This window comes from Nomascus leucogenys, chromosome 22a (genome assembly GCF_006542625.1).
Source record: "Nomascus leucogenys isolate Asia chromosome 22a, Asia_NLE_v1, whole genome shotgun sequence".
NCBI classification, from domain to species: Eukaryota; Metazoa; Chordata; class Mammalia; order Primates; family Hylobatidae; genus Nomascus; species Nomascus leucogenys.
In genome coordinates, this window is record NC_044402.1 from 5,880,174 (window position 1) to 5,905,819 (window position 25,646).

The 25,646-nt window shown below is 46.6% G+C and overlaps 1 pseudogene across 1 annotated transcript; it reads right to left on the reverse strand.

Annotated features, from left to right (window-relative positions):
- Window positions 1-15,885: 15,885 nt before the first annotated feature.
- LOC101177548 lies at window positions 15,886-16,830 on the reverse strand (annotated as a pseudogene). The gene has a single exon (XR_180081.3). The product of XR_180081.3 is annotated as a voltage-dependent anion-selective channel protein 3 pseudogene (transcript).
- Between the last annotated feature and the right edge of the window lie 8,816 nt (window positions 16,831-25,646).

Genomic DNA, 25,646 nt, shown 5'->3' on the forward strand with positions numbered 1-25,646 from the left:
CAGGTTCAAGCGATCCTTCTGCCTCAGCCTCCCAAGTAGCTGGGATTACAGGCGCCCACCACCACACCTGGCTAATTTTTGTATTTTTAGTAGAGATGGGGTTTCACCACGTTGGCCAAGCTGGTCTCCAACCCCTGACCTCAGGTGATCCATCCACCGCCTCGACCTCCCAAAGTGCTGGGATTACAGGTGTGAGCCACCATGCCTGGTCTATTATTTTTCTTAATCAACAGAAGTGCTAGCCAAAAGCCTGAAAAGCAGATGCCTACACTTTTTTTTTTTTTTTTGAGATAGGATCTCAATATGTTGCCTGCCACCACCACGGCTAGTCTCAAACTTTTGGCCTCAAGCCATCCTCCTGCTCAGCCTCCCGAGTAGCTGGGATTATAGGCATGTGACACCACACCCAGCTTATATACACAACTATAAAACTAAGTTTAAATGTCTTACGTTTATATAACTAGATAAGCAAAAAACAAATTTATAAATTAAATACAAACAAAATCACCAAACCAGCAAAATTCAAAATAACATCAAACAATGATGCCGCTCAAATTAAAATCACTGTCCACAAGGTAAATATGGTAATGGCACAGGCCTAAAAACAGGCAGACAGAACAAGAGAGCCTGGAAAGATACACACAGAATCCCTATAGCCCTTATAAAAGCCACCTTAGGAAATGCCCCATACCTGCAATTTGCAGCACGAGGTTCAGAAATCTATTTGGACCCAACTGTGATAGCTAGTACAGGCTAAGGGTGGGAAATGAGGACTGTGTTTGTACCTGTGTATTTTATACTGTATTCTGCAATCACACTGCGTTCTGTAGAACTCCAGTATTAATAAAGTGCCCTTGGCCCAGATGAAGCGGTTCTTGGCTCATAATCAGACCCGTTGACAGGCTGGACTGGCCATGCCTCACGTGTACAAGACTGGCCCTAGGGGAGGCAGGTAAGCTTTCTGAGAATTAGAGGTGATTCTCACTCATGTAGACATTACCAGCTACAACCACATACCCCAGGATGTTGGGATCCAGATGCCTGCAAGGCCGTGCAACCCAGAAAATGTTGCTGTTATCTCTACAATATAAACTACTGATATGACCAAGTATCTGACCAGCAATTTTGAGAAAAATGTAATTTAAGTCTCCACCTTGTATTTCAGACCATTTGAAGAATGAATTTTTAAAACTGTTATACAGTCATACTCAGTATCCACAGGAGACTGCTTCCAGGACCCATCTCAGATACCAAAGTTTGCAGATGCTCAAATCCCTTATGTAAAATGGAGTCATATTTGCATATAGCCCAGGTATATCTTCCCATATACCTTAAATCATCTCTAGATTACTTATAACACCTAATACAATGCAAATGCTATATAAATAGTTGTTATACTTTATTGTTTAGGGGATAATGACTAGAAAAATATCAGTACATGTTCAGTATAGACACAACCATCCTTTATTTATTTATGTATTTATTTATTTTGAGACGGAGTCTCGCTCTGTTGCCCAGGCTGGAGTGCAGTGGCACTATCTTGGCTCACTGCAAGCTCCACCTCCCAGGTTCGCACCATTCTCCTGCCTCAGCCTCCTGAGTAGCTGGGACTACAGGTGCCCGCCACCACGCCCAGTTAATTTTTTGTATTTTTAGTAGAGACAGGGTTTCACAGTGTTAGCCAGGATGGTCTTGATCTCCTGACCTCGTAATCTGCCCACCTCAGCCTCCCAAAGTGCTGGGATTACAGGCGTGAGCCACTGCGCCCGGCCACAACCATCTTTTTAAAAAAAATTTCCATCCAAGGTTGGTTGAACCCACAGATGCAGAATCGACAGATATAGAGGGCCAACTTCACGTACAACTGAAAAAAAAAAGTTTAATAATTAAAATTCTAGAAGAACAATATCCTAAATGTCAGAAATATGGAAAAATCATCAGGAACAAAACTTAATGACCTAGAAATTTTTTAACTTCTGTATCTAAATCTTTAAAAAAAGCAGATAGGGAAAATGTTCACAGAAGAGAATGTTCCCAATGGATAAATGACTCGAATATATAAGCAGAAATAGATTGCATATTGTGTTTATGTGGGTGTTTTCTTTTCTTTTTTTTTTTTTTTTTTAAGCAACTGCAGAAAGACCTAGTAAGTTTCTGTAAATCTTTTAGGTATGGGGATTATTTGTGCATGGGCGGTGAAAGTGGGGGATGGGAGTGTCTAGTTCCTTATACCTCCTTACCCCATCTAATCCAGTACCAGACAACAGTAAGCCTTCAAAAAATGACTTCTCAACGAAAATACATAGAGTCTGTTAGAAAAAGAGAAACAAGAATTCAGGCAGTAGTCTAGAAAATAAAGAAAAACTCAAGACTCAGACTTCATTATTTGAATAAGTTGATTCAATAGTACTTTTTTGCTAAAATAAGTGGATATGTGCCTCGAGTGTTTAGCTCACTTGTTAGAATGCATCTCCAGTGTTATGGCTTCCTGAGATGCTCCAAAAGGAACACGGTTTGGATATTACATTTTAGACTTTTAGCAATAGGTCATATCTATGTACTCTCATGAGAGTATCTATCAAGAGAAATAATACGTTACTTTCATTTTAAAAATTTAGGACTGAGCAAAAAGGAAAGTGTTATCATAGGTAAACCAAATTGCTTCTAAATAATCAAATCAAATCAACTGACAACAAAGGTAATGAATAGTCCCCCTGGATTCATGTAAATCCATGTACTAAAGCCAAGTACTTCAGCTACAGGTAAATATACATGTATAGATATTCAACTATAAGCAGTCTGCAATGGAGAACCAGGTTAAACTGTCTGCAGCAATTTTAAAAATCTGTGTAAAAAATGATTGACTTAAAAAAAAGGAAGGAAAAATGGTTATTCATTCTGGAAAAACCATTTAAGAACTTTTATTTCTACATCCATGACTTTTTTTTTTTTTTTTTTTGAGATGGAGTCTCGCTCTGTCGCCCAGGCTGGAGTGCAGTGGCGCGATCTCGGCTCACTGCAAGCTCCACCTCCCGGGTTCGCGCCATTCTCCTGCCTCAGCCTCCCGAGTAGCTGCGACTACAGGAGCCTGCCACCACGTCCAGCTAATTTTTTGTATTTTTTTTTAGTAGAGACGGGGTTTCACCGTGTTAGCCAGGATGGTCTCGATTTCCTGAACTCGTGATCTGCCCGCCTCGGACTCCCAAAGTGCTGGGATTACAGGCCCGAGCCACCGCGCCCTGCCGATTTTTTTTTTTTGTGTGTGTGAGACAGTGTCTTCCTCTGTCACCCAAGATGGAGTGCAATGGCAAGATCTCAGCTTACTGTCACCTCCGCCTTCCGAGTTCAAGTGATTCTCCTGCCTCAGCTTCCTGAGTAGCTGGGATTACAGTTGCCCACCACCACGCCTGGCTAACTATTGTATTTTTAGTAGAGATGGGGTTTTGCCATGTTGGCCAGGCTGGTCTCGAACTCCTGACCTCAGGTGATCTGCCTGCCTTGGCCTGCCAAAGTGCTGGCATTACAGGCATGAGCCACCGTGCCCGGCCATCCGTGACTTTTTTAGATCCCAAAGAACGAGATCTGAGAATGCTCTTATGCTACTGTTGACTCAAAAATTAAATGTTCTGACCGGGCACGGTGGCTCATGCCTATAATCCCAGCACTTTGGGAGGCCGAGGTGGGCGAATCACGAGGTCAGGAGTCTGAGACCAGCCTGGCCAACATAGGGAAACCCCGTCTCTATTAAAAATACAAAATATTAGCCTCGCGTAGTAGCAGGTGTCTGTAATCCCAGCTACTCTGGAAGCTGAGCCAGGAGAATCACTTGAACCTGGGAGATGGAGGTTGCAGTGAGCTGACATAGCACCACTGTGCTCCAGCCCAGGCAACAGAGTGAGACTCCATCTAAAAAATAAAAATAAAAAATGAATTAAATTTCTATTCAGGAGGACTGGTTAGAGCATAATTTTTATCAAATAAATAAGGAAATCAAGACAGGAAAAAGGAACCATGGAAAGGAGATAAAAGTACCTGCCCCCCCCCCCGCCAAATCTTTGGCTTTAATGACCTGAGCTAAACTATTTTTTTCAATTAATTATTTATTAAGAGGAGTTAAAGATTTATTCTTAAAGTTATCTTGATTCCAAAGGCATTTCACAAACTGGCAGAGATAACCTAATACAATTAGGACAGAACACAAGAAAATAGGTGTCACGGTTCTCTACAGCTTCCATAACCTGGTAGCATGAATCTCCAGAATTGAATATTGACTCAAACTGTTCCTGAAAATGCAAAAATCAGGGACTTTTACTGATAGTAACTGTGGACTAAGGAAATAGAACAATCCTCTACCTAAAAAGAACTAGAAAAGCTGGGAAAAATGTAAGAAATGCCTGCTTGGAGGCATGGGGGAGGAAAGCAAGTCAGAGCCTGAGAAAGTGAGCTCAGTGTTTGAGGCTAATTTTCCTGAAGGGTGTTTATCAATTCTGAAGGGAATGCTAAAAGTTTGGCGTTGGGGTGGAGAGTAAAGGTGCTGGTGAAGTAGAGAACATTAGGAGGAAAAGTGAACAGAACAGGTTTGTCTTCACAAGAACTGCAGCTCAGCTTAGAGTTATTTCAGTCCCTGAAACTGTACTGAAGGCAACCCTCATTGTAAATGCTCCCATGTGCCTGACAACAGCAAATGTGAATTATCTCTGGAAGAAAAAAGCATCATCTTAGGCCTCAAATTATTCTTACAAATAATTTTGCAAATATGATGTTTACCATACATTTAAAAAAACTAGGCACATAAGGAGACAAGACAATATGAATGAAAATCAGCAGAAATAGACACTGGAAACAACTAACAGATTGCCATAATTGAACATGGACTTTAAGATAATTACACATACTATGTTAAAGGAGATAAAAGACAAGACTGATAATTTTGGCAGATAGCTTGGAAGTATAAAATGGAAACAAATAGAAATATAAAAATCAGCTGGGCACAATGGCTCATGCCTGTAATCCTAGCACTTTGGGAGGCTGAGGCAGGAGTATCACTGGACGCCAAGAGTTTGAGATCAGCCTGGGCAACATAGCAAGACCCTGCCACTTAAATAAATAAATAAATAAAAGCTGGGCATGTGGGCATGTGCCTGTAGTAGCAGCTACTTGGGAGGCTAAGGTGGGAGTTTAAAGCTGTAGTGAGTCATGACTGAGCCACTGCACTCTAGCCTGAGCAAAGGAATGAGACTCTAAAATAATAAAAATAAAAAACAAAAACGAAATTTAAAAATAATTTTTAAAAATCCTGATATTAAAAACTCATTGGGTGGTTTTAATAGCAGACTATATACAGCAGAGGAGGGGGGATGAAGAGAGACAGACAGTGAGAAGGAGATAACGAGAATAAAGAACAGAGAAAGAAACATGTAAAACGCAGAGAAACAGTTAAGAGACATAGAAGATATAGTGAAATGGACTAACATGGGGTCCCCAACCCCTGGCCATGAACTAGTATCGGTCCATGGCCTGTCAGGAACCAGGCCACACAGCAGGAGGTGAGTGGCAGATGAGTGAGCATTACCGCCTGCAGTCTGCCTCCTGTCAGATGAGCTGCAGCATTAGATTCTCATAGAAGCATGAACCCTATTGTGAACTGTGCATGCAAGGGGTCTAGGTTGTGCACTCCTTATGAGAAGCTGATGCCTGATGATCTGAGGTGAAACAGTTTTATCCAGAAACCACCCCCCTAACCCCCCATGGAAAAATTTTCTTCCATAAAACCAGTCCCTGGTGCCAAAAAAGTTGGGAACTGCTGGTCTCACATATATCATTGCAGCCCTAGAAGGAAAGGTAAGAGAAAACGGGGCAGAAGAAATAACTGAAGTACTAATGGCTGATGATTTCCAAAACCAATGGAAGACATGAAGCCACAAATTCAAGAATCTCTAAAAATTCTAATTATAAATAAAAAGAAATCAGTACTAGGGACAGTATAGAAAAATTGCTGAAAACCAAAGACAGAGAGAACTTTAAAAACAGCCAAAGAAAAAGACTACTTTCAAATGAGCAACATACTGACAAGTGACTTCTCAACAGAAACTAAGTCACAGATAATGAAATAGCTTTAAAATGCTACAAGAGTTCTCCAGGAAAACACCAAATGGCAAATGAGACCAGTGCAGTGGAAGGGCCTAGAGGCCCCAAAATGGGAGGCCACAGCAGTGGCATCCAGGGCTAAGGCTGGGGCCACGGAGCTGGTGGTGGCAAGGCCAAGGCCAAGGAGTAGCTCCCCATTATCAAACCGGGCAGCATAGTCAAGGACATGAAGATCAAGTCCCTGAAGCTCTGTCTCCTCTCCCTGCCCATCAAGGAGGCTGAGATCATCGACTTTTTCCTGGGGGCAACCCTCAAGGATGAGTTTAAGATTATGCCAGTAAAAATGCAGACTTGCAATGGCCAGTGGTCCAGATTCAAGGCACTTGTTGCCATTGGGGACTAAAATATCCATGTCGGTCTGGGTGTTAAATGCTCCAAGACGGTAGCTACTACCATCCAAGGAGTCGTCATCTTTGCCAAGCTCTCCACTGTCCCCGTGCAGAGAGGCATCTCAGGAGACAACACTGGCAAGCCCCATGGCATTCCTTGCAAGGTCACAGACCACGGCAGCTCTCTGCTGGTACACCTCATCTCCATCCACAGAGACAATAGTTTCACCTTGATCTCTGTGCCCAAAAAGCTGCTGATAACGGCTGGCATTAAGGACTGCCACACCTCAGTCAGGGGCTGCACTGCCACCCTAGGCAACTTCACCAAGGCCACTGTTAATGTCATCTCAAAGACCTACAGCTATCTGACCCCCAACCTCTGGAAGGAGACTGTATTCACCAAGTCTACCTATGAGGAAACTAGGAACCAGTCTACACTGCAGAGAACCCAGGCTCCAGCTATGGCTACTATACAATGTAGGATTTTTATACAAGAAAAATAAAGTGAATTGACTTTTTAAAATGCTAAAAGAAATCAGTGGCAAACCAAGAGTTCTATAACTAATAAAAACCATTTCACAAATGGAAAAAAGTTCTAAAATTAGATGTGGTAATGGTTGTATAACTGAATGTTCTAAAAACCACTAAACCATAGGCTTTAAATGGGTAAATTTTACGGTGTGTGAATTATATCTCAATAAAACTTACAAAAAAGAAAACAATGAAGAATAATGACGTTTTTCGACAAACACTAAGAATTTGTTGCCAGACCTGCACTGAAGAATACTATTCTTCAGGCAGAAAGAAAATGACTCCAAAGGGAAGACTGGAAGATGACAAAAGTGGTACAAAAGAGTTGCGGGGAAAAGATTATCTTTTTAATAAATGGTGCTGAAAAGAATGGTGTTAAGTAAAAATAAAATTTAACCCCTTTTTCACATTATGTTACACAAAAATGAATTTCAGGTGAACCATATATCTTAATGTAAAAGGGAAAACACGTGAGCTTTCTAATATTTTACAGGAAACTATTTTCTTGACATATAAACCCCAAAAGAGGTTGGGTGCGGTGGCTCATGCCAGGAATCCCAGCACTGTGTGAAGCCAAGGTGGGTTGATCACCTGAGGTCAGGAGTTCGAGACCAGCCTGGCCAACATGGTGAAACCCCCCATCTCTACTAAAGATACAAAAATCAGCCATGTGTGGTGGTACGCACCTGTGATCCCAGCTACTCGGGAAGCTGAGACAGCAGAATCGCTTGAACCCAGGAGGCAGAGGTTACAGTGAGGCGAGATCGCACCACTGCGCTCCAGCCTGGGCAACAGAGCAAGACTCCGTCTCAAAACAAAACAAACAAACAAAAACCCAAAAGAAATATGGGCAAGATATCTGAACAAGCACTCCAGAAAATATACCAAATAAAAATGAAAAGATGTTCAGCCTCATCAGTCAATAGGAAACTGCAGATTAAAACCACAATGGGTTATCATTTCATAATCACCAGAATGGTTAAAATGTAAGACTGACAATACCAAGTGTTGACAAAGATGTGAAGCAACAAGAACTCTCACACACTTTTTGGGAAGAATGTCAACTCGTAGAACCACTTTGGCAACTTGGTGTTTACTGCTAATGCGAAAGATATGCGTATCTTTTGACCTAAAAATTCTACTAGATATATACCCAATCGAACTGAATGCACGAGGAGACACACAACAATATCCATAACAGCATTATTAATAGCCAACAAAGCTAGAAACAACTAAAATGTCTAGTAACAGTAGAATGCGTACACTGTGGTATATTCTTACAACAGAATACTATAAATCAATAAAAATGAATAACGATTACAACGGAATGGATGGATCTCGAAAACATCTTGAAAAACACCAGACACAAAATACTGTATTATTTCATGGACATAAATAACACAAAACAGGCAAAAGGAAACTATAGTTACAAACCACAGTTTTTACGAGATACGTGTTTAGAAAGTAAAATTACAAATGGGAAAAAAAGGTGATTACCCCAAAAAAGTCACGACAGGGTCTGGAGAGGAAGGGAGGGTTTAGCGACTGGGAGAGGGCACGGGGCTTCTGGGAGAAGCAAGGTTTTATTTCTTGGCCTGATAACCAGCAGGCTCCCCAGCTGGGTGATACATCAATGAGCGGTACATTTGCGGGCCTTGCACTTTACTGGCGTGCAAGAAGAAAAAAAAGGAGGGTTGAGAATTAGGAGACGAAGGGGGTGACTGGCTCCAAGTCGAGGGGAAACTACCCCTGTAAAAGCCCAAACGCGGCTCTGGGCGCTGGCGGGGGGAGGCTTCGGCAAGGCCTGGGGGCTTCAGGCCAGCCTCCTCCGGGCTGGAAGGCACCGCACGGGGGCTTCCGCCAACTTCGGTCCTCGCGCGGTCGGGACGCGGCCACACCTGCCCGCGGGGGTCTGCCTCCCAGGCCGCCGCAGGCCCCCCGGAGCCTAAGAGGACCCCAGAAGCAGCCAAAGCCAGCGCCGCCTGCCCCTTGCAGAACACCGCCCCCCACAAGCCCCGCAGACCCTCCCGGCTCTCCAGACGCCCCCACGACTCTCGCGAAGCCATTCCCGCGCTCTGAATGCCCCCGAATCTCTGCAGAGCCCCCGCGGTCCTCTGGACGCCCCCGCGCCCTTGGAGCCCCCCTCCCGCCCTCGGGGACACCGCGGGCCCCCAGTCCAGCCCCTCCGACGCTCGCCGCTGCCGCCTCCCACGAGGCGCCGGCCCCGACTCACCTCATTGTCGCTGCCGGGGACGGGCGCGCCGGGCCAGGGGCGACCCGGCGACGGCGGCGGCGGCGGCGGGGCGCGGGGCGCGGGCGCTAGCGGGGGAGCCGGCCCCGGGCGCGGCGGCTCCGCGTCTGACTGGGCTGCGGGGGGCAGCGGGGGCTCATCTTCTCCGGGTGGGCGTCGGGGCCGCTAGCTGCGGGGAAGGGCCGCGGTGGCGGCGACTGACAGCTGGGCCCCGGCCCCTGCCATCTTGGCGGGCGCGTGCCCGGGCCGGCGTGTGCGCGGGCGCGTGCCTGGGGGCCGCCGCCGGGGGATGGGGAGGGGGAGGGGGCGAGCCGGCTGGGGTCCGGGAAGCGGGAACGCGTGCGCGTCCGCTTGAGACTCGGGGCGGCGGCCCCTGGCGAGCGCGCAGGCGGCTCCGAGTCCTCGAGGGAGAAGCGGGCGGGCGCGCGGGCTAACCTCAGCCCAGCAGCCGAGAGCTAGGGTACGCGCGTTGCTGTTCGCCCCACCGCCCGCCGAGGGGACTGCGCGCACGTGCGCCCCTCCGCCCGCGGCCGCTGAGGTGAATGAGCGCGCGCGGCGGTCAAAGCCCGACACAAAAGGCGCGGGGCCCCACCGTCTGCGCCTCCGGGAGCGCCGAGCTTGAGGCCGCGAGGGGCGGGGCGAACGAGAGTGGCGGGACTGAGGGGCGGGACTTTGAGGGAAGCGCGAGGGGCGTGGCCGAGGTGGGGGCGGGGCGCCGGGCTGGCACGTGGCGCGGTGCGCTCCTTCCCGGCGCGGACGCTCCTGCAGTCCCCGCCTGACCCCAGGGCTCACAGAGGCTACCGGGGGAGCCAGGGTTGGTGCTCGATGGCCCCCTGATTCCCGTCACCCGGCCCTGCTGAGCACCCTGCCCGCTCAGACTCGGGGCATCCCTGATCCGAGGGCCGTCGAGGTCACCGACGACTGATTCCCTCTCTTTGTACATAAGGAGCCGTGGCGGGGCCAGAGAGTTGCAGCTTTGGGGCGATATCGGTATTCGAAGTATCTCCCCCAGCTCAACAAGAGCCCACACGGCGCCTCAGAACCACAGCCTGTGAAAAATCACATTTACCATACACAGCGTAAAGCAATTCGTCCAGGTTTTTTCTGGTTTTTAAATCCCCATCTTTCCTAAAGGTTAGTGAATCTCACTGCTGGCTGGAAACCCCAGATCCTCCTTACTTAACACACACAGCCTCTCCTCAATCCTGGACAGGAGAAAAATAGCGACCCTTCATTGCCCTCCTAATTGCCAGACACAAACGCCTTAAATGCGTTTGTCACACGGGTCTCACTCCCCGTGTGTAAGAAGACACAGTTCCGGCCCGGCGTGGTGCCTCACGCCTGTAATCCCAGCACTTTGGGAGGCTGAGGCGGGTGGATCACCTGAGGTCAGAAGTTCGAGACCAGCCTGACCAACATGGTGAAACCCTGTCTTTACTAAATACAAAAAATTAGCCGGGCGTGGTGGCACGCACTTGTAATCCCAGCTACTTGGGAGGCTGCAGAAGGAGAATCACTTGAACCCAGGAGGCAGGGGTTGCAGTGAGCCGAGATCTTGCACTCCAGCCTGGGAGACAGAGTGAGACTCTGTCTCAAAAAAAAAAAAAAAAAAAGAAGGCAAAGTTCCTCATGCGTTACCAGTATGGGCACTATTGCCTCCCTTCCCCCCCTGTGTCATAGAACGTTAATAGCTACCTTTTAAAAAATCGTCTGAACAAGGGCATTTAAGGCATTTGTCAGTGTCTGGCACTTAGGAGGGCAATGAAGGGTCGCTATTTTCCTCCTGTCCAGGATTGAGGAGAGGCTGTGTGTGTTAAGCTGTTTTGCTCAAGATACAGTAAATGGTGGAGCCAAGTCTCAAGCAGTGTTTTTCTGACTCGGAATCCCAGTGCCCATGCGTTCTAGTTTGCTGGGGTTGAACATCAGTGTCATGGGTTGCAGTTTGGGTCTCTATGTGCTTATCTCTCTCCCTGTCTCCTTGTACCTCCCTCACCGTGTACAGGTCTTCAGAGTTCCCTAGCGATTGGTTGTAGCATCTCTGCTTTCCTTCCTGTATTTAAGCCCAGAGTTGTCAAACCTGAAAGGGTACCATGATCTCCTACAGCCCTGGTAGCAGCCCCTGAGGGTGGTACCCTCTCATAACCTCATTTGTCCGTCTCTTCACAAGTTCAAGAGTGGTCTCTTTGCTACAGGAGAGCCTTGTTGCATCCTAAAAATTACTAAAATGGACAAGCCTCAGGTCACCTGGAGACATTCCAGCAGTGCTATGGAAAGAAAGGTTAACCCCTGGTCACTGCCTATCAAAGTCCTGTGCTGAGACCTTGGGATACAGGCCTGATGGTTTGCAGCCTGGTTTATTGATGCTCTTTCAGCACGTGGCCCACTCTGACCTCCAGATCAGGTATTTTCCCTGCTGCCCTGAAGTCTGACAAGCTGTTACCATCTTGCTCCTGGAGAGGTTGTTTCTTGCATCTGATGTTTGTTCATCAGAGGGCTTCATGAGCTGCAGGAAGAGCTGAGAAAAGACAGACTGGGACCACTCACATCCTATCGTGTGCCCTGCTTCCACCTGAGTGGGCATTGGTCTTTGTTTAACAGACCCCGGAGTGCTTGGGGAGTCAGAGGCTCCTTGTGTTAATCCTCCAGCTCACCCCTCTCTGACCTCCATTCCTCCTCTGGCAGGTGGGAATCCTAAAGCCCATCTGGCAGGTGCTGCTGAGGCTCAGATGAGATGCTGATGTCCACACAAAGTAGATCCCGAGAAAGGCCTTTTCTGCCCTTCTTCAGTACCCTCCCCCTTGCCTCCCCTCCCCTCTTCCTTAACGAAACATAATTTGAAACCACAGTCTATTTGGCACGTTTTGCATTTTCTGAACAAAGGCTTTATTCCTTAAAAGTACATGAATTCATGTTTTCCATTCTTCTGATAAAAAGAAAATTAACATTTGGACATGTGGCTCCCCCAAATGACTTATTTCTGGAGGTCACCAGTCCTAGGATTTGGAAAGATTCCTTGCCAGAGTCAGTGATTTCATGACATCTGATGTGTATGGTGCAGGACACTCAGCCAGGCTGACGACCCATGCCTCCAAGCACTCCTGGGCTGGAATTCCCATTTGTAAGGGAGGCAGGAAAGATGATTTTGGCTGTTTGTTGGGTTCAGGATAGCCACAGAGTCACAGATAACAGAGCTAGGAAGTCTTCAAAGGGCATCTCATCCAACCTACTTGTCCAGAGGGTGATGAAACAGGCCCCACAAAGTCACACAGGTGACTGGAATAAGAGCCAGATGAGCATATATTTCTGCAGACTCCAAGGCCCCAGACTGCCTTCCCAGTTCTTGAAGTTTTTCCAGCCCTGGGGTCACTGCTGAGGAGCCAGCCCCGTGGACCATCTTCTCCATTACTTAGTATTTGCCAAAACGAAACTCACCGCAAATAACGGAAAGAAACACACTTGCTTTTGATGATTCACCAATGAGACCATGTCTGGTTCATATTAACCAGCATAAGTGAGTTACAAATGAATGCCAGAATCCAAAGTAAAGCACGCTTAGACAACCACAGATGTCTCAGGGGTTTGGGGGACCACCTGTGACCCTGCACCCCTTTTTCATTCACACCATTAATTTCATTGCCCAACTCAGTTATTACCAGCAGTTGTTTTCCTTAAACACAGCACGGCTAGTTTTCCTTCATTCATCCATTCGGTTAATGTGCCTTGAGCTCCTCGGCATGTGTCTGCCTCCTCTCCTGCCCTGCCCGGCAAATCATCTTCAATCCCCCTATGTGTCAGGTCTCCCCTGGACCTCTCAGCACCATCCTCCCCCACCGCAGGCTGCAGGCTCCTTCTCTACACTGTTTCAGAGTCACACTCCTGCCCTCCTGCTTCGGGATTGTCTTCTTACTTGCAGGCTCCCCGACTAGGCTGTGAACTTCATGAGACCAGCAAGTGAGTCTCATTCCTCTTTGTACTGCCAGCCTCTCCAGCCCTGTGGGCTTGTGACAGTGCAGAATTGAAGGCATCCTGAGTGAGCGCCGCCATTCCAACCCAAGCAGTGCCCTGGGAGGGTCAGAGACCACTAGCCCATGTGCGCGGGCATTTTTGGAAACCACAGCTCCTGCTTGTGTTCTACCTGGCAGGAAATAGAAATTACTTCTGGTCCATTTTGGCTTCCATACCTTGAAGATGGTCTGTGATTCAAAGCTGGAGCTTTTTTTTTTTTTTTTGGTTCTAGCAATTCTGGTGCCTCAGCCTCCCGCCACCACGCCCACCCAGCTTTTTTTTTTTTTTTTTTTAAGCAGAGATAGGGGTTCGCCATGTTGGCCAGGCTGGTCTTGAACTCCTGACCTCAGGTGATCTGCCCATCTTGGCCTTCCACGGTGCTGGGATTACAGGTGTGTGCCACTGTGCCCGGCCTGGAGCTTATTTTAACTTCTCCTCTCTCTCGGGCTCCTCCACTCAAAAGCGATTTCCCTAAGATCATGTTTTACTGGCTTTGAAGGCAGGAGGGGTGACTCTGGGATGAGGGCCCTATGGTCATACCGGGGAGCACTCCAGCCTTCTGCTGGGGTGACTTAGAGATCTGGACCCATCAATAAGAAGCGTGGCCAGATGGGGCTGGGGGAGAATCTTTGCTACCTGTCCTGTGGAGGGCAACTTCTTAGTGCCACTGTTTGCAAGGAGAGAAGGAGGACCTAGTGTTACCTGTGGAGGGTGTCCAGGTTCTTGGCATCTTGAACAAAGAATTGGACAAAACGCACAAACAAAGCAAGGAAAGAATGAAGCAACAAAAGCAGAGATTTATTGAGAACAAAAGTACACCCCACAGGGCGGGAGCGGGTGAGCATGGGGGTTCAAGAGCCCCATTACAGAATTTTCTGGTTTTCCTCTCGCAAGGCCAGAGTCCCTCCGCTAGAGCGCTTCCCGCCCGGCAGTTGGAATCCCAGGTTCCACACAGGAAGAGGAGGGGCCGGGCTCCTGCCTGCTGCAAACCTTGTGAACTTCCCGAGGCTCCACCTCAGTGGGCAGGCTGGCTGGAGTTTCTCCAGGGTCCCCCCTCCCACCTGGCTGTGTCATAGGACTGGGCGGGAGCAGGCCTGCTGTTCTGGAGCCAAGTCTGAGTGTTCCCACTTTATGGGAACTTAATGTCTCCACTTAATTGAATTAAGAAAACTAAGCCAAGTACATGCCTGGGACAACCAGCCAGCCATCCTAGAGAGGCCTAAGGGTCCCCCTGGAGCCCGTGCTCCTTCCCAGGAGCCCTGAGGCCACTGGGAAGGGAAGCCCCACCCAGCTCACACCTAGGAAAGCCAAAATCTCTCCTCACTCCCAGTCATCGGGTCCCAGCTTGGGGGCCCGTTCACCATCAGCTTTGGGGAAGAAACTTCCCGGTCACCTCTCCTGCCTGCTGTCTCACCATTACTGTGGGGACTCTGGCAGCCAGGCCTTTGTGGGAGCCACTGGCACTTCACTGGCAATGAGGCGGGGAGGCCTGGGCCTCTGAATGTGAGCAGACATTTCAGGGGTCGGGGTGTTGGGAAGTTTAAAGGCTGCAGCCTCCCCACCCAGGGAGGCATGGGCTTCCTGCCAGGCTGAGCAGTCAGAATGTGGCATGTCTAAAGGAGGGAATCGTAGAGAAGTTATGAGGAGAGTCAAGAAGATCTTGCATAAGAGCAATTGGAAAACAAACAAACGAAAATCTTGAGAATAGAAAATACATTATTTCGAAATTAAGAAATTAATTAGAGGCAGTGAAAAACAGAAAAGACACTCCTGCAGAACAAGGGTCAGTACGCTTTCTGCAAAGGACCAGCTGGTAAATAGTTTTGGCTTTTTCAAAGCCATTTGGTCTGTCACAACTGTGGCAGGCCAATTCTCCCTGACAATCACACAGACGGGCCTGCATGACAGTCGACAGACAGGCCTGCACAGCACTCCAGTTACACAAATTTCCACAGTGCTGCCTTAACACTGAGCAAATAGTTAAACCTAGGGAAATCGGTGTCCAGACATCAAAGCTACAAATAAAACATATGGTCAGTAGAAGCCTTGCATGGGCTTCTCCCTAACCAGGAGCAAGTCAAAATAATAGAGTCTAACATTCCTAGTGCCAGGACCTGCCTCCGGTCGACAAAATCTGAGACGAGCCAAGGTAACAGAGGCAGCTGTTTGAATAGATTCATCGGAGAGTCTAAAGCAGCTCTCCGGACCAAACTGTAAAGGAGGTAAGATAGAAATAATCACTCTGGTACCACAGGAGACAGGCCTTGTTTTTTTTTTTTTTTTTTTATGTTCCAAATGTGATGGGTTTATTTTATTTTACTCTGATGCAAAATCAAAGATTCCACAATAGCACAGAGACCAATATATTACAGAGTCATGAAAAAAATGGTGTGAACATGCAGGACACAAGGTACAAACTGGAGGTTCAGATCGTCTCCTCTAACATGACACTACACTGTCGCCGAGGAACACATTTAATAACACTGCAGAACTGAACCGAAACGTGGCACAAACATGACAGCTTCCAGGCATGCTTTCCAGCGCCTCCCCCCCGGGAGGGACTTGCAACCCCTTCAGTGTGGGGAGGATTACAATTTTTTGGAAGAATAAAAAGTTCACACTCTTGAAATTTCACAGAAGAATTGTAAGGCCAAAACATGGTGGGTTCATTTCTCTTCACTTCCAGGGACAAATCTGATGCTTTCCTCAAACCACATTAAGCTTCCAGTTCAAATCCCAAGCCAACCTTGTGACCTCCTGCACTGAAGTTCTTTCCATCGATTAAAGCTGATAAAGGGTCAACTTGACTCCGGGTCGAAGGGTCTGAGTACAACCCAGTCCAATCAGGCTGGCATTATTTACTTTAGCAGAGAGAGAAGTTCTACAATCCAGCTTGTACTTAGCAGCAATGCCAAAACGGGTGTTCTTACTCCCAGCCGTCCAAGCAAGGTTTATTGACATTTCAATCTCATTAACCTTCTGGTAGATAGAACCTCTAAATTCAGTGCCATCGTTCACATGTGTGTGCAGCTGGAAGTCTGCAGCCTCGTAACCCAGGGCGAAATTATTCTGTGACAATTTGGATTTGGCTATGTCAAAACTCATCTGATAGCCGGCAAGCCACCCTTCAAAGACCAACACAGCCCAGCCATAGATGCTTGGTCCAGAAAAATCTATATCAACATTACTGCCAACACTAAAACAATCCCATTTATAGGAGGCCTTCAATTCCCCACTCTTCTTTCCTGTGTTCGGTACCAATATGGTATCAAGACTCAGTTTCAACCCTTCAGCCAACTTATTCTCCAAAGAGGTTTCTGTCCCAAGAGTATTGTCTGTGTTCCGTTTTTGAGTGAAGGTGAGTCCATAGTTGCAGACCTTACATTCGGGTTCTAGGTTGCCTGATGCTTTCCCTGTATCACTGTAAGCATGATCAGATGTAGAAAATTCCACTGCACTACAAGACTTGGTTTTCAGGTCTGTCTTCACCATGCCAAAGCCATATCCTTTGTTGAAGACATCCTCAGCAGCCTTTCCCAGGTCACAGTAAGTTGGTGTGTTACACATATCTTAGAAAAATCTTTCTCAGGTTCTTATGAAATCAAAGACCTCCACCCCCAAGGGCCTGTCTCCCACAAGCATTTTTTTTGCCTCTGACCTTCTAGTTGAAACAAAATTAGTTACCAATAGACTTAGGGAATGTTGTGCTGCACATAGGCACATAACCCCAACCTATATAAGCAATCGTAACACTTTGAGTTGGTCTGGTGGAATTATCTCTGGCCTTCTTCCTGTATCAGGTTACAGCAATAAATTCCCTTTTTTTTTTTTTTTTTTTTTGAGATGGAGTCTTGCTCTGTCGCCCAGGCTGGAGTGCAGTGGTGCAATCTCCACTCGCTGCAAGCTCTGCCTTCCGGGTTCACGCCATTCTCCTGCCTCAGCCTCCCAAGTTGCTGGGACTACAGGCACCCGCGACCATGCGTGGCTAATTTTATTTTTTTGTATTTTTAGTAGAGACGGGGTTTCACCGTGTTAGCCAGGATGGTCTCGATCTCCTGACCTTGTGATCCGCCCACCTCGGCCTCCCAAAGTGCTAGGGATTACAGGCATGAGCCACCGTGCCTGGCCAATTCCCTTCTTTACTAGTTTGTCTGCTTCTCAATATTGGATCTCAAGAAAAGGCAGCCAGACCGGGCTTAGTTCCGGGAATACAACTACCTCCCTTGGCCTTTGACTTGAAGACAGCCATAGACCATATGTGAGTGGATGTCATTGTGTTCCAAGAGAACTCTAGTTACAAAAACAGGTAAAACCATTTCTATTTTCAGATGACATTATCTTACCTATAGAAATTCCTAAGGAACCCACTCAAAAACTATCAGAACTGATAAACAAGTTCTGCAAGGTCCAAGCATATGAGATAAACATATAAACATCAATTGTATTTCGATAGACTTGCTATGAAGAATCTGAAAATGAAGTTAAGAAAACAATTCTATTTATATGACATCAAATGAATAAAATACTTATGAATGAATTTAACAAAAAAAGTTTAAGACTTGTATACTGAAAACTATGAAACATCTCTGAAAGAAATTAAAGAAAACCTATAAATGGAAAGATACCCATTTATGGGTTGAAAGAGCTAATATTATTAAAATGGCAAGAGACCCCAAATCGACCTACAGATTCGATGCAATCCCTGTCAAAATCCCAGCTGCTTCTCCTTTTATTTTGTGCAGAAATTAGAAAGCTGATCCTAAAATTCATTTGGAAATGCAAGGGACCATAGAATAGCCAGAACAGTCTTGAAAAAGAATAAGGACAGGTGTATACATTGATGGAATAAAATAGAGAGTCCAGGCAGGGCGTGGTGGCTCACACCTGTAATCCCAGCACTTTGGGAGGCTGAGGCAGGTGGATCTCCTGAGGTCAGGAGTTCGAGACCAGCCTGGCCAACATGGTGAAACCCCATCTCTACCAAAAATACAAAAAATTAGCCGGGCGTGGTGGCGCGTGCCCGTAGTCCCAGCTATTTGGGAGACTGAGGTGGGAGAATCGCTTGAACCCAGGAGGTGGAGGTTGCAGTGAGTCGAGATCACGCCACTGCACTCTAGCCTGGGCCACAGAGCCAGAAAAAAAAAATAGAATAGAGAGTTGAGAAATAAACCCTTAACTTTACAGTCAATTGATTATCAACAGGGGCGCCAAGCTGAAGAACAGGCTTTAATAAATGGTGTTGAAACAACTAGATACCCACATGCAAAAGACTCAAGTTGAAACCTTATTTACATCATTCATAAAAATTATCTCAAAATGGATCATAGACCTTCATATAAGAGCTAAAACTATAAAACTCTTAGAAGAAAACATACATGCAATCTTCATAACCTTGAGTTCGGCAGAGGCTTTTTAGATACGACACCAAAAGCAGAAGTGACCAAAGAAAAAATAAATAAATTGGACCGCATTAGTATTAAACACTGTTGCTGCAAATGATACCATCTAGAAAATGAAAAGACAACCCACAGAATGAGAGAAAATATTTGCAAATATCATATATCTGATAAGACCTGGTTTTGTCTGTTTACTGTTGCTATAAAGGAATACCTGAGGCTAGATAATTTATAAAGAAAAGAGGTTTATGTGGCCCACAACTCTGCTGGCTGGAAGACTGGGCATCTGGTGAGAGCCTCAGGCTGCTTGCATTCATGGTGGAAAGTGAAAGGAGCCCACAGGTGCAAAGATCACCGGGCGAGAGAGGGAGCAAGAGAGAGAGGGGAGGGGCCAGGCTCCTTTTGACAACGGGCTCTCTCTGGAACTGACAGAGCAGGAACCAACTCAGTCCTCCTCCCCTAGGGAGGGCATTCATGTATTCATGGGGATTTCCCAACCCACGACCCAAATACCTCCCACTGAGCCCACCTCCAACACTGGGAGCCGAATTTCAACATGAAGTTTGGGGAAACAAACATTCAAAGTATAGCAAAGAGGCTTGTATCCAGAATATATAATGCACTCTTAGAACTCAAAAGTAAAAGACAAAGAGCCCAATTAAAAAGTCAGCAAAGGCCGGGCGCGGTGGCTCACAACTGTACTCCCAGCACTTTGGGAGGCCGAGGCCGGCGGATCACTTGAGGTCAGGAGTTCAAGACCAGTCTGGCCAACATGGTGAAACCCCGTCTCTACTAAAAATACAAAAATTAACCAGGCGTGGTGGTGCGAGCTTGTAGTCCCAGCTACTCAGGAAGCTAAGGTGGGAGAATCACTTGAACCTGGGAGGTGGAGGTTGCAGTGAGCTGATATTGCACCACTGCACTCCAGCCTGGGTGACAGAACGAGACTCTGTCTCAAAAAAAAAAAAAAAAAAGTCACCAAAGGGTCTAAATAGACATTTCTCCATAGAAGATATAATATGAATGGCCAACAAGTACCTAAAAAGAAACTGAACATCATCAGATATTAGGAAAGTACAAATCAAAACTACATTGGGATACAACTTCACACCCACTAGGATGGCTGTAATTTTTTTTTTAAAAGAAAATAACAAGTGAGGTTATAGAGAAATTGGAACCCCTCATACATTCTGGTAAAATTGTAAGGTGGTTCAGCCACATAGAAAAACAGATTGGCAGTTCTTCAAAAGGTTCAACATAGGGGCCGGGCGTGGTGGCTCAAGCCTGTAATCCCAGCGCTTCGGGGGGCCAAGGCGGGTGGATCATGAGGTCAGGAGATCGAGACCATCCTGGCTAACACGGTGAAACCCCGTCTCTACTAAAAATACAAAAAATTATCCAGGTGTGGTGGTGTGTGCCTGTAGTCCCAGCTACTCAGGAGGCTGAGGCAGGAGAATGGCGTGGACCCGGGAGGTGGAGCTTGCAGTGAGCCGAGGTTGCGCCACTGCACTCCAGCCTGGGCGACAGAGCGAGACTCCATCTCAAAAAAAAAAAAGGTTCAACATAAAGTTACAGTGTGACCTAGCAAGTTCACACAAAAGCTTGTACACAAATATTCATAGAAGCATTTTTCATAGTATTCAAAAAGTGGAAACAAATCAGATGTCCCTCAACAGATGAATGGATAAACAAAACTGGTATATTCATATGATGGAATATTATTTGGCAGTAAAAAGGAAGAAAGTACCGATACAGGCTGCAATATTAATAAACCTTGAAAACATTGTTAAGTGAAAGAAGACAGTCACAAAAGACCATATATTATCTCATCCATTTATATAAAATGTCAAGAATAGGCAACTCAAATCCATCGAGATGGAAAGTGATTTGCGGTTGCTTGGGTCTGGGCTGGGAGCTAGCGGGGGAATAGGGAACTGCCTCTTATGGACTGAATTTTCTTCCCCCAAATTCATATGTTGAAGCTCCTTTGAGGTACCCCATAGTACCTCAAAACATATTTCTAGGAAGATTCAGGAGGAGTTTTAAAAAAGAGATATTTAAGTTAAAATGAGGCCGATTAGGGCGCCGTAATCCAAATCTGATGGTTGTCCTTATAACAAGAGGAGATTCAGACACACAGAGAAACAGCAAGACAGATAAAAGGACCCCGTAAGGATGCCACGAGACAGCCATCTGAAAGGTGGGGAGAGAGGCTTCAGAAGAAGCCAACTGTCTGGACGCAGTGGCTCATGCCTGTAATCGCAGCACTTTGGGAGCCTGAAGTGGGTGGATCGTTTGAGCTCAGGAGTTTGAGACCAGCCTGGAACATGGCAAAACTGCATCTCCACAAAAAATACAAAAATTAGCTGAGTGTGGTAGCACACGCCTATGGTCCCAGCTACCAGGGAGGCTTAGATGGGAGGATTGATTGAGCCCAGGAGGCAGAGGTGGCAGTGAGCCAAGCCGAGATTGCACCACTGCACTCTAGCCTGGGTGACAGAGATCCTGTCTCAAAAAAAGAGATCAACCCTGCTGACACCTTGATCTTGGACATCTAGCCTCCAGAACTCTGAGCAAATCGATTTCTGTTGTTTAACCACAGTCTGCGGCATTTTGTTACGGCATTCTGAGCAAATGAATACACTGCCAAGGGGGTGTGGGTGGCAAAAATGTTCTAAAATTAGATAGTGGCGATGGTTGCACAACTCTGTGAATGTACTAAAACCATTGAATGGCATACCTTAAGTGGGTGAATTTTATGGCCTGTAAATTATATCTCAATAAAGCTATTAAAAAAAAAAACAGCCCAGGAGCTATCAGAGAGGATTAGTTTAGAAAGACACACACCTGAACCATTTCTGGTAGAAATGCCCTCATTTTGTCCTCCCACATGAATGATATCTTAGCCAGGAGGAGATTTTAGGCTAGCAGTCCCCTTTTCTCAGATCTAGAAACTTCTAGTTTCAAATGCAGATAAGAAATCTGGTAGTCGGCTGGGCACAGTGGCTCATGCCTATCATCCCGACACTTTGGGAGGCTGAGGCAGGGGAATCACTCGAGCCCAGGAGTTTGAGAGCAGCCTGGGCAACATGCCTAGATGCTGTCTCTACAAAAAATACAAAAATTAGCTGGGCATGACGGCAGGTGCCTGTAGTCCCAGCTACTTGGGAGGCTAAGATGGGAGGATTGCTTGAGTCCAGGAGGTTGAAGCTGCAGTGAGCCAAGATTGAGCCACTGCACTCCAGCTTGGGCAACAGAGCGAAACCCTGTCTTAAAAAAAAAAAAAAAGAAAGAAAAGAAAGAAAGAAAGAAGAAGGAAAGAAAGAAAGAGAGAGAAAGACAGAAGAGAAAGAAAAGAAAGAAGAAAAGAAAGAAAAAGAAAGAAAGAAGAAAGAAGGAAAGAGAGAAAGACAGAAGAAAGAGAAAGAAAGAAAAGAAAGAAAAGAAAGAAAGAAGAAGAGAAAGAAAAAGAAAGAAAGAAAGAAGAAAGAAAGAAAGAAAGAAAGAAAGAAAGAAAGAAAGAAAGGCAGGCCGGCCAGGTGTGGTGGCTCATGCCTCTAATCCCAGCACTTTGGGAAGCCAAGAAGGGCGGATCACGAGGTCAGGAGATTGAGACCATCCTGACTAACACGGTGAAACCCCCGTCTCTACTAAAAATTAGCCGGGCATGGTGGTGGGTGGCTGTAGTCCCAGCTACTCGGGAGGCTGAGGCAGGAGAATGGCGTGAACCCGGGAGGTGGAGTTTGCGGTGAGCCGAGATTGAGCCACTGCACTCCAGCCTGGGCGACAGAGCGAGACTCTGTCAAGAAAGAAAGGAAGAAAGAAAGAAAGGAAGAAAGAGAAAGAAAGAAACCTGTAACCAGTTGGAGTCCCTTTTTCACATATCATATCAGTTTCCTATTGCTAACATAAGTTACCAACAGCAGAGTGGCTTCAAACAACACACATGTTTATTATCTGACGGTTCTAGAGCTCAAAAGTCTCTCTGGGCTAAAGCCAAGGTGCCAGTAGGGCTGCATTATTCTGGAGGCTCTGGGTGAGTTTCTTTGCCTCTTCCACCTTCTCTCAGAGGCTGCCCATATTCTTGGGCTCGTGGCCTCTTAGAATGGGGTCCTCTTCAAAGCCAGCCACGGGGGTTCTCTCTCACATGGCATCGCTGACCTTTTGTCGGCAGTCGTGTCCCCCTCTGACCTCCTGTGCCTCTGTCTTCCACTGTTAGGGACCCTTGTGATGACATTAGGCCAAGTGGCTGCAGGTGTAATGATCCATGATAATCTCCCTATTTTAAGGTCATCCGATTAGCAACCTTCATTCTACCTGAAACCTTAATTCCCCTTTGCCATGTAACCTACATATTCACAGGCATTAGTTTTGGGCATATTGGGGTGGATGTAAGGGGAACATTCTGTACATAAGTAATCTGGTATCGGCTTCCAGGCAGAACAAACAGATTACTTATGTACAGAATGTTATCCTTAGAGCTCAGAAATTTCACTGGAGTGCAAAAAAAAAAAAAAACAAAACAAACAAAAAAAAACGTAGATAATCATAAAAACATAATAAAACATTAGAAGTATAAAAATACTCTTCTATTATAGATAAGTTTTAGCTTAAAGAAGAAATCGGCCAGGCGTGGTGGCTTATGCCTATAATCCCAGCACTTTGGGAGGCTGAGGCAGGATGATCACTTGAGCCCAGGAGTTTGAGACCAGCCTGGGCAACATGGCAAAACTCTGTCTCTACAAGAAATACAAAAATTAACTGGGCGTGGTGGTGCACACCTGTAGTCTCAGCTACTTGGGAGGCTGAGGCAGGAGCACTGCTTGAACTCGGGAGGTGGAGGTTGCAGTGAGCTGAGATCGTGCCACTGTACTCCAGCCTGGGTGACAGAGCAAGACTCCGTCTCAAAATAAAATAAAAATAAAAAAGCAAAACAAAGAATACACATATAAGTGAATTAAATATTCAACTTAAAACACAACAAAATAGGCCGGGTGCAGTGGCTCATGCTTGTAATCCCAGAACTTTGGGAGGCTGAGGTGGGTGGATCATTTGAGGTCAAGAGTTCAAAACCAGCCTGGCTAATATGGTGACACCCCGTCTCTACTAAAAATAAAAAATTAGCCGCGTGTGGTGGTGGGCGCCTGTAATCCCAGCTATTCAGGAGGCTGAGGCAGGAGAACCGCTGGAGCATGGGAGGCGGAGGTTGCAGTGAGCCGAGATCCTGCCTCTGCACTCCAGCCTGGGAGACAGAATGACACTCCATCTCAAAAAACAAACAAGCACACAAAACAAAACAAAAAAACCCAACAAAATAAATAAAAAGAAATTATGAGGAGGAAATGAATAAAGATAAAAGCTGAAAATAGTGAATAAGATAACTGAAATACTGAAAAATAAAATTAAAATATGCTTCTTCAAAAAAAATTGAAAACCCACAATGTGCAAGAAATAAAAGAGAAAAAAAAGCACAGAACAGAAGGAATGAGAAATGAGACAGACTCACAGGGGCAAATGAGAGGAAGTTAATTTCCAGGGGATGTTATTGCAGTTGCATTTCAGTAAATGTCCACCCATTCTACATGCAATGGGTGATTTTCTTAAAAATCAAGTAAGTAGAAATGTTGGTAATAGGGGAACTTAAATTGGACAGAATTTTAAAACCCAACTAGTACCTGGAGGCACCTGGGTGGTTAACCACTGGGAAACCAGCCACCTCAGGCCGTCCTTGAAGAGATGTGCATTGTAACTGTGAATAACCAAGCGGGCTCCTGTCAAGACAATAGTTGAGAACCATCCCGAGACTGAGCCAGGAGCCCAGCAGGTAGACCCCGCTCTGCCACCCTTCATTGTGGGGATTTGGGCAGGTCCTTCCTCCCCTGAGCCTCTGTTTCCTCCAGAGGCAGCTCCAAGATGGCAGACTCTGGAGCCCCGTGGGGCAGGTGGAGGTGGCCGGGGCAGGGGGTGTTAGGGAGGAGGAAGGAACAAGATAGGGTGAGAGTGCCTCTGAGTCACCACCACCTCTGATTGCTTCTGCCAGAGCAGCCCCTTTGAGGCGGAGTCTCGCTCTGTCGCCCAGGCTGGAGTGCAGTGGCGCAATCTCGGCTCACTGCAAGCTCCGCCTCCCGGGTTCACGCCATTCTCCTGCCTCAGCCTCCCGAATAGCTGGGACTACAGGCGCCCGCCACCACGCCAGGCTAATTTTTTGTATTTTTTAGTAGAGGCGGGGTTTCACTGTGTTAGCCAAGATGTTCTCAATATCCTGACCTTGTGATCTGCCCGTTTCGGCCTCCCAAAGTGCTGGGATTACAGGCGTGAGCCACCGCCCCCGGCCAGCAGCCCCATTCTTAACCTTATTACAGAGTGGATTTTCTCGTATGATTTCATCTGAAAAAAGGTTTTGCTGCTGGTATTAGTCAGGGTTCTTCAGAGAAACAGAGCCAATAGGATGTATAGTGTATAGACAAATAGAAAGAGATTTATTATGGGGGATTGGCTTATGCAATTATGGAGGCTGAGATGTCCCATGATCAGCCATCTGCAAGCTGGTGGCCCAGGAAAGCGGGTGGTGTGGTTCCAGTTCACACTTGAAGGCCTAAGAACAAGGGGAGCTGGTGGTGGGAATCCCAGTCCAGGTCCAAAGGCCTGAGAACCAGGAGCTTCAATGTTCTGGGGCAGGAGAAGATTGATGTCCTAGTAGATGTCAAACAGAGAGAGGAAGTTCGCCCTTCCTTTACCTTTTTGTTCTGTTCAGGCTCTCAACAAGTTGGATGATGACCCCCTGCTCCCCCACCCCGCCACATTGGTGAGATCAAGCTTCCTTAGTCTGTTGATTCTCTTCTGGAAACACTCTTGCAGACATCACCAGAAAGAAGGTTTGACCAGCTCTCTGGGCATCCCTTAGCCCAGTCAAATTGACACATGAAATTAACCATCACACTGTTGAAACAAAGCGTGAAAACTAGGTGATCCCCCAACTTCCGAGCT